This window comes from Geotrypetes seraphini, chromosome 12 (assembly GCF_902459505.1).
Source record: "Geotrypetes seraphini chromosome 12, aGeoSer1.1, whole genome shotgun sequence".
Taxonomy (NCBI): domain Eukaryota; kingdom Metazoa; phylum Chordata; class Amphibia; order Gymnophiona; family Dermophiidae; genus Geotrypetes; species Geotrypetes seraphini.
In genome coordinates, this window is record NC_047095.1 from 7613836 (window position 1) to 7624045 (window position 10210).

A 10210-nucleotide genomic window follows, 5' to 3' on the forward strand; every position below is an offset into this window, starting at 1 on the left:
TTACTAACTTCTCCACTTTGGGCTAGATTCATGAACCTGCTCGATCGGGACTGATCTGTGTCCGATCCGGGCAGGTCCAATGGATTCTTAAACCTCCAATATGCAGATGGGGGTGATTAGAGGAATGCCCCCATCTGCCAGCACAGATCGCTGGTGTATGATCCCGACGCATGCACAGACCATCTGTAGATGGTCTGCACATGTCTAGACCTGTCCGAGCCGCAACTTTTTTTTTTTTTTTTAACTTTTTAGCCCAGCGAGCCTGTGGTTTTAACCTGTGGGTTAAAACCACAGGCTTGCAGAGCATGCAGAGAGCAGGGCTTCTATGGAGCTAGAGAGTTGGAAAGACGTTTTCGACTGGTCCCCAGCAATTGCTTCTTGGGTTGATCGGCCAGCCCAGTCAGTTTTAAAAATTCGGTTGGTGAATCGCGTCCCTGTCTACTTTGCATGCGTTTCTCCTCATTTGCATGCACGGATTAAAAGCGGATCGCAAGAGAGGTAAGTGTATCGGGCCGGAGGGAAATCTGGTTGCAAAGGGGTCGCAAACTGATCGGTACACGATCGGTTTGCTTTGTGAATCTAGCCCTTTGTCTTTTAGCCCCTCATATCCCCTTCCAGCCATTAAGGAATTGGTTTTCAAAACTTTTAATCTTGTTGTACCTCTCTAGGCGTGATTTACATTCTTGTAGGGAAACATCCACAATTAATTTATTTCCAAGAAACAATTTCTCCAATTGGGCAACTGCATCTCAGATGGAATCTAGGGTTACATAGGCAGGTCTTATCATGAGAGAGAAGGTGAGCTCACCGTTTCAGTCATTCTTCCTCAAAATAATCCACTGGTCCTTGCCTTCCTGTTACTCCAGAAATAGCAAAATCTCTGGAGACACACTCTGGAAAGCTTCCTGCCATGGATGCTCCACCTTCAGCTCTTCTTTCCAGGCCCCAGTCGACTCCATTTGATGCCTCGTCAGCCTCACTGTTGATCTGCTCCATCAATGACTCTGGATGCCTCTCCATGCCTGGATGTGTGGGCGGAAGCCTTTCCTCTGGGCTGAGAGTCTTATTCATCCCCAGCAAAGCTGCCTCACTGCTGGCGCCGGTACCGGAGGGTCGCGCAGAGTGAACCATGAATTTCTCGATGGAGGACACGGGGAGAACAGAAGACCTTTAAGGGTAAATCCTCACTTACCCCATCTTGCAATTTGAACCAAATGCAATTATTAACAGATAGAAAACTTTTTATCTCCGGAGTTCTTAACTGTGCGTCTGCATCGGTCGCCATCTTAGCTTCCTCCCTGATAACCCAAATTTTTAACCTCAGTTTATATTTGAGTTTGGAGGAAAAAAAAAAGGATACTTCAGTTTATATTTGTGTATATGTGGTAAGTGAACATTCCACATGAGAAAGGCAGAGAGGAAGTGGGGAATAGAAATAAGATTAGTTACATTGCAGTGTCACCCTTATGAGTAGGGTGAGGGTTGATTGGGAGGACCATGAGTGGGCTTGATACCCCCTGCAGTGAGTAAGAGAATAGGCATTGTGGGGTGGCATGCCTCAGTCTAGATGCACACAGGAAGAGTAGAGATGGCTGGTTGAGAGGCAGAAAGTGTTGAAGCTGTATGGCTGAGAAGAAAATTCAGGATAGAAGGGAGGGTGAGGAGGTGGTGGTGTTATATGGGTTTTGGGTTGGGAGTCTGGGAAAAATCAGTATTAGGAGGAGGACGTGGTATACAGGAAGGCACCTTCTTTGTGGACAATAAGATTTATCCTGGATAAGGGGAGGTGGGATGTGAACCCTGATATCAAAATGATTTTGAGAGTTGAGGGGAGGGGGGACACTGGCTGTTTAACAATTTTATAAGTCACTTCACAACTAAGGCTTGTATGCGAGGCTAGCAACAAGTCTTTGCTATATTACATAACATTTACAAATATTTAAGAGCACCTTCCCCTCCCCCAAAAGGTTTTGTGGCTTAATGAGATCAAAAGGAAACGTTTTGGTCTCAATGCTAAGTTATGTGGGTCATAAAACAAATGCAACATCTTACCCCCAATAAAAGCATGGTGGTAGCAGTGGGGATGGGAGCTTATGCAGATTGCTTTTTCTCCTTTTTACATGTTCTCATTTCCAAACCTAAACACACATCTCAGCATGTGCAGACATGCCAGTTTCAAAAAAAAAAAAACCCAAAAAACCCAAACTGATGCTGTGAAAGCTGAAAATCCTGACAATCTAATTCCAAGGCAGCATTCTTTATTATGCTTGCATTTCATTTATAGTTATTCTAACAATGCATATCCTGTTTGGTATCTGTTGTCAGGAGATGCCTTTTGATACAGTGAGGGGAGTAAAATATGCTGGAATGACACACAGATTTCCTGTAAAGTGGAACAGGAGCAGTGCAGAAGACAGTTCCAGTGAAAACATTGATTCCTTATATACACTAAATATCTGAATATAGTCTAATCCTTTGGGAACCATAATCCAGCAAACGGGAAATACCATTTGCACAGATAATACATATTATGGGTTTTATCTTGCTAGAAGCTACGAACGGGTTTATTTTCTTTTCTGCTGGAAGTTTAAATTACTTTGTTTTCAAGGATAGGAATCAGCATATTTGCAGTTATCTTGTGTTTTTGTTCTGGTCTGGAGCAGGATGTATCCCAAGATGCACCTCTGACACATGCTTCCTCTGCACTATTGATCAGAAAGCTTTGCTGGTGCCAGAAACCCTCATCCAAATAGCATTTAGATAACTTTTGCAACCCATGTAGAATTGTCATGCTAGTTAAGGTAAAAAAAAAAAAAAAAAGAGAGAGAGCATTCACAAAAGTAACAGTAGGATTACATATAGTGTTATTCCCAAGCTCTGCTTCTGGACTGTAATATACTTGGTCAGGCAGGAAACAATATGTTTCCTGCTATCTCGTCTTCCCCACTATTATACAATTGTCAGGATTTTTCTTTGCTCCGTTGTGGAATTTGCTACCTTCATGACCTACTATATAGACTTAGGTTGTCATCAATATGGGCTATTTCACCACTTGTCCCCATTTTATGCAATGAGACCTAATTAGTAATTATCTGGATAACAGTAAAAGTAATACATCTTAACAGTAGCCCACATTGATAACTCCACCCCCAACACACACTTAAAGCTCCGTTTAAAAAAAAAAAAAATATATATTTTCAATCACACTTTTCCTGCTGCAGGTTAAGTACTTGGATGAGTCCAGCAATGTAGGCATGTAAAGCCCTCACTCTCACTTAACTGCATTTAGATTTCATTTGTATATTTGCCTTGCTTCTCTTCTCCTGTCCTATTAAGTTATATGTTCCTTTCCTATATACGTAATGTAGTTTTACATTGTAAGGTTGCATAGTAAATACCAAATAAACCAGAACCCAATTTTCTTGCTAATTTTTTTAGGGGGCTCTTTGATTTTCTCTATTTTAGAAAATGTACATCTTAGACTTTGTACACTGCAGGACATGCATTTCTGTACCGGAGAAACAATCTGTTCAGTTTTTGGCTGCATCTTTCTTTCTAGTCTGTGTACACATTCTGATGAGGGTCTAAGAAATGACTTCATTTATCTAGACAGACAAGTGAAAAAAATACAACTGAAATCAGCTTCAGTGGGGGCATCTTTAAAAGCAAGTTTTCCAATATGTCCTATCTAATGTGTATACACTTCCCCCTCTGTATTCACGGTGATAGGGGAATAACAAGTCAGCGAATACAGAAAAACCGCAAATAACTGTTCGTATGTTATTTGAAGTTTTCTGTTACAAAACCCTGGAGAATATGATAAAACTGCAAATAACTGACCTGTTTCTGTAGAGAAAGTGCAGTGATTTCCGCTGATGTAATTTGGGGAGGGTGGAGCCTGCAACCAAAAAACCGCTAATAACCAAAACCACGAATATGGAAGGGGAAGTGTACTCACTTTATGCTTAATCCTGTTGTATATGAAAAATACATATCAACAGGAATTCAGCCAAATTTTGAGTTCTAATCTATATAAGGACATAAGTGGGGAGTGGCTGCTAGAGAATGACATGGGAACAATTTTTTTTTTCCTGTTCCCGCAGGAACTCGGTTTCCCCATCCCACCCCCATGAGTTCTGTCACTGTCCTTGCTAGAGAATGACATGGTGACTGTTACCTGCGGCTAGCTGCCAAAATAGGGGGAAAATGGCCTTGTCCCCGCAATAAAGGATCTTCTGCTAGTTGCCTCCCTTCCGGGTCAGCAGCCCCCATTTCGATCATGGGTGCAGCAGACCTTCCCTCCCTCCCTATTGTGGATTAAAGTCTCCCACCCTCGCACCCAATGTGTTCGCTGCTGGGGATTCCTTGTATAAATAGGCCCCCTCTGGGTCAGCTGGGCTGCGCTTTCCTGCCTTCAGTGGCACTTGTTTGAAGAGCTGCATGCAGTGGCTCTTGTACACTGCACGTGGCTGTCCTGGAAGCCATCTGTTTGCATCCCTACAAATAAGTACGGTTGAGGTAACTGGATTCCCCAGCTGACCCAGTCCCAGTAAGCTCTGCCTTAACACAAGCCTTGAACACTTATGATTTTAAAGTGTTTAAGGCTTGTGCAGATGAGGAAAAATTTGTTCCCATGTCATTCTCTAGTGGGTACTGCTTGATGGATTCCTTGGGAAAGAGAGTAGAGACATCAAGGCAGCGACATTTGGTTTGATGTGTGTGTGTTGGACCACACCCTCCCCCCAAAAGAGAACTGAGACATTGGGACATCATTTTCCGCTGTCATCTGCCACCAGCGGAACATCTTTAAAAGCAAGCTGCACCGTCTCTCCGTTGTTGTCTGAAATTTTCAATTTAAATGTGGCCAAGGGGTTTCTGCCCCGTTATTTGAATTCCGCCGCGATCATTGTTCTTCCGAAGCCGGGCAGAGATCCAACCTTGCCGGACTCGTATAGGCCCATTTCCCTGCTGAACTTTGAGACGAAATTGATGGCTAAGGTGCTGGCGAATCGGTTGGCTCGAGTGTTGCCTTCTTTAATATCGGACCAGCAGGTTGGTTTTGTGCGTGATCGACCGGTTTCCAAGAATCTTCGCCGTATCTTGCTAGCCCTGGAGAAATCAGGAGTGGATGGGGGCCCCGCCGTACTGGTGAGCTTTGATGTTGATAAGGCTTTTGCCCGGGTGCGGTGGGGGTTCCTCTTTGCCATGTTGCGGGCGTATGGCTTTGGCCCCTTTTTTCTTAATGCTGTTTTGGCGCTCTATGGTGATCCTGTGGCGCGGATTTCGGTGAATGGGGGTTTTTCGGATCCTTTTTCTATTCGTAGGGGGACTCGTCAGGGTTGTCCCCTGTCGCCCCTGCTGTTTGTGCTTTCCTTGGATCCCTTGATCCGGGAGCTGCAATCTAACGTTGACATCTGTGGCCTTCGGCTGGGTGCCTCTCATTTTAAGATTGCGGCCTTTGCCGATGATCTTTTGGTTTTTTTGACTGATCCACAGCGCTCCCTGTCTACCCTCTTGGAAAGTATTAGGGAATATGGGGATTTTTCCGGGTTCACCTTGAATTTGATGAAATCGGAGGCTTTGTCCTCGGATGAGGGTCTTCGGCGGTCGTGGAGGGGGACCTTCCCATTGCGGTGGGCGGATTCTTCTTTTTGTTATTTAGGCATCCAATTGTCCATGAATGTTCGAGAGCTTTACCGGTTGAATGTCAATCGATTGCTCTCCACTACCAGTACCGTGTTGGCCACTTGGCGTAATCTGCCTCTATCCTTGCTGGGGAGGGTGCAACTTTTTAGGATGGTTTTGTTCCCTAAGTGGCTTTATGTCTTACAGATTTTGCCATTGTATCTATTGCGTAAGGATGTCCGGGCCCTCTCCTCCTTGTTGTCACGGTTCTTGTGGGGGGGGGGTCGGAAGCCTAAATTGCGGTGGCAGTTGTTGGTGGGCTCTTGGGGCCAGGGTGGTGTTGGGGTGTCGGATATTGCTCTTTATAATCAGGCCTGTCTTTTACGTCACATCCAGGACTGGGTCTTGGGTACGGATCTCTATACTGATGTCTCCATGGAGCGTGATTATTTTTATCCTTTTCACCTTCTTTTTCTCTTGCATGCTCGGTTGGCGGAGTTACCGGTTTCCAGTCGCCGTAGTGTTTTGTTTCGCCCCCTTTGGGAAGTGTGGCGAAGGCTGCTCCCTTTTTGGCTGCAGGATCCTCAGGTCAGTGTGTTGTTGTCTCTGACCGGTAATCGTGCCTTTCTCCCAGGGTTGTTTCCCTCTGTCTTTGGGCGCTGGCGCGCTCACGGATTTGAGTTGTTGTTTCAGGTGTTGCGAGAGGACGGAGGGCTTCTATCCTGTGATGAGTTGTTGCGTGGTGGTCTGCCTCCCTCGGGTCTTTTCTTTGCTCATTGCCAACTGAGGCATTATATTCAGTCTCTTCCTCGGGGTTCTCTTTCTTTGGATTTTGGGATCAGTTTTCATGCTTTTTTGGAGGGGAGGGGGGGGGGAAGGGCCCTGCCTCCCGGATCTTGGGGCCCTGAGACCGCCGTGGGATTTTTCCTGGGTGCTGCAGGCTTGGCAGAAGGATTTGGGGCAGGAGCTTGGGGTGGGTCTTTTGCCTCGGGCTCTGCGTGCTGTCCCAGCTTTGGTGCATAGTTTGGAGCTTCGAGAGTGCCACTTCCGGACCTTGATGAGAGCGTATGCCTCCCAGAGCCGGGCCTATTATATGGGTTGTGTCGATACCCCCTACTGTCTCACCTGTCATGTGGAGGTGAACTCTTACTATCATGGTCTTTGGGGTTGTGAAAGTATTCAGAGTTTTTGGGGGGCCTTGGCTTCCTTTCTTCAGGGGCTGTTACGGGTTTCTGTTCCTGTTTCTGCATATCATATGTTGTTCGCACATTTTTCTTTGTTTTCTGTGTATACTTCTGCTGAGAAATTGTTTTTGAGCAAATGTTATATTTTGGGGAAGAAGTGTATACTGAACTTCTGGTTGGCGGATGTTCCTCCCTCCTTCTGGTATTGGAGGAATAAATTACATAGCCTTCTCAGCTGGGAGGCCATCCTGGCTTCTTCTTCACGGCGAAGGAGCAGAGACTTTGTTCATATTTGGACTCCCTATTTGGACAGTTTGTCTCCTAGGGTGCGTAGTAGTATCTTGAATAGACTGCAGTTGTATTCCAGTCCGCCTGTCTGATCTGGGGGAGGGGGCGGGATGGAGAGGGGTCTGCTTTGGGGGGGGGTTGGGGGTCAGGGGTTCTTTGTAACCTGAGAGGACATCAGAGTCCAGTCCTCTTGGGAGGTGGGGAGCCCTGTTTTCTTTTGTTGGGGTGGGGGGGCCTATTACCAATACTTTTGTCTGCTGTTTGTATTTGTTATGGCTTGTTGTTTAATAAAAAACAGATTGCACTTAAAAGCAAGCTGCACCTGTGGCTGGTTAGAGGTGGCTGCTGCTTGATGCACCCCCTAGGAGAGAGAGCCGAGACATTGGTGTGGCAGTATTTGATAAATGCCTGGTGTGTTTTGGGCCCCCCTACAAGAGAGAACTTCTATATAAATAAAGAAGCTAGAAATATGCTTACATATAATTTTTTATAACCTTTTTAATAAATGTTACCACTTTAACACTCATATCTACAATTCATTATTTTATCTTATAAACATCAACCCTCACACAATGAGAACCCTCCCCCCCCTACTTGTAAAAACAGCTGAGTACCGTCTATTAGTCTTTTGACGATACAATCTTTACACTCCAATTCCCAGTCTATTCAACTGAATGAATCTGGTGGTGAACGCACTGTTTGATCACTCCTGCCTAACAGACCTCGTTTGAAAAGCCCTTCCTATTTTACTGCAACACATTGTGATGAAGGCACATTCCTAGCTTCTTTATTTATATAGAAGTATTTAATTAACTGAGGCTATTTATATTGTATCATTGTCCCAACATATTGTGATTTATATAATACAAGAGAGGCGCCAAAAGAGACAAGGAAAAAATAGCCAAGGAGGCAAAAAACTTCAAGCCATTCATTCGATATATTAAGGGGAAACAACCCACAAAGGACGCGGTGGGGCCGTTGGATGACCATGGAATAAAGGGAGTGCTAAAGGAGGACAAAGCCATCGCCGACAAACTTAACACATTTTTTTCCATCTGGATATACCCAACATACCGGAAGCCGACAGGCTATATGCAGGAAACGAAGACGGGAAACTGACAGGGTTGAAGTCAGTCTAGAAGAGCAGGCAGATGATAGGCTTAAAAATGATAAATCCCCGGGAACGGATGGCATCCATCTGAGGGTAATCAAGGAGCTGAACTGCTTCAACTAATAGCCAATCTGTCAATCTAAGTAGGAAGGATTCTGGAAGACTGGAAAGTGGCAAATGTTACGCTGATCTTCAAGAAAGGTTTGAGGGGAGATCTGGGAAACTACAGACCGGTGAGTCTGACCTCGGTACTGGGAAAGATGGTAGAGGTGCTGATAAAGGACTGCATCATCGATCACCTTGACGGACACAATCTGATGACAGCCAGCCAGCACGGCTTCAGCAAAGGAAAATCTTGTTTGACGAACTTGCTGCACTTCTTCGAGGTATTAAATGGGCAGATAGACAAAGGTGACCCGATCCACATCGTATATCTGGATTTTCAGAAGGCGTTAGACAAGGTTCTGCATGAATGACTACTTTGAAAAATTGCAAGCCATGGAATCGAGGGTGAAATACTCACATGGATTAAAAACTGGCTGGCTGATAGGAAACAGAGAGTGGAGGTAAATGGAAAATACTCGGACTGGAAAAGCATCACGAGCGAAGTGCCGCAGGGTTCGGTGCTTGGACCTGTGCTCTTCAACATATTTATAAATGACCTGGAAATTGGTACGTGGTGACTAACTTTGCAGACGATACAAAGTTATTCAGAGTAGTGAAGAGCAGGAGGATTGTGAAGACCTGCAACGTGACAAACATGCTCGAGAAATGGGCCACGACATGGCAAATAAGGTTTAACGTGGATAAGGTGATGCATGTCGGTCACAAAAATCTTATACACAAATACAGGATGTCTGGTGTAGTACTTGGAGAGACTTCCCAGGAAAGAGACTTGGGAGTACTGGTCGACAAGTCAATGAAGCCGTCTTCGGTGGCGAAAAGAGTGAACAGAATGCTAGGAATGATTAAGAAGGGGATCACGAACAGATCAGAGAAGGTTATCATGCCGCTGTACCGGGCCATGGTATGCCCTCACCTGGAATACTGTATCCAGCACTGGTTGCTGTACATGAAGAAGGACACAGTACTACTCAAAAGGGTCCAGAGAAGAGCAGCTAAAATGGTTAAGGGGCTGGAGAAGTTGCCTTACAGTGAGATATTAGAGAAATTGGGCATCTTTTCCCTTGAAAAGAGGAGACTGAGAAGGAAACATGATCGAAACATTCAAGATAATGAAGGGAATACTTAGTAGATAAAGACATGTTGTTCACCCTCTCCAAGGTAGAGAGAACGAGAGGGCACTCTCTAAAGTTAAAAGGGGATAGATTCCGTACAAATGTAAGGAAGTTCTTCTTCACCCAGAGAGTGGTAGAAAACTGGAATGCTCTTCCGGAGGCTATTATAGGGGAAAACACCCTCCATGGATTCAAGACAAAGTTCCTGCTGAGCCAGAATGTACGCAGGTAAGGCTAGTCTCAGGGCACTGGTCTTTGACCTAAGGGCTGCCGTGTGAGCAGACTTCTGGGCACGATGGACCACTGGTCTGACCCAGCAGCAGCAATTCTTATGTTCTTAACTGAGACATCGGGGCAGTGGCACTTACATTATCCGCCACTGCTGGAACATTTTTAAAAGCAAGCTGCATGGCCTTGGGGTATGTCCTAAGGGACACGTTAGGCCCCCTTGGAGCCAAGGAGCCTAGATCGATCTAGGGCAGGGATCTCAAAGTCCCTTCTTGAGGGCCGCAATCCAGTCGGGTTTTCAGGATTTCCCCAATTAATATGCATTGAAAGCAGTGCATGCACATAGATCTCATGCATATTCATTGGGGAAATCCTGAAAACCCAACGATTGTGGCCCTCAAGGAGGGACTTTGAGATCCCTGATCTAGGGGAATAGAAATCTGCCTCATATTTCTTCTTGATTATACAATGGTAAAACAAAGACAAGGCAAAGGGCACTAGAACTCCCAAGCTAATAGGCCATGTGGATAGACACA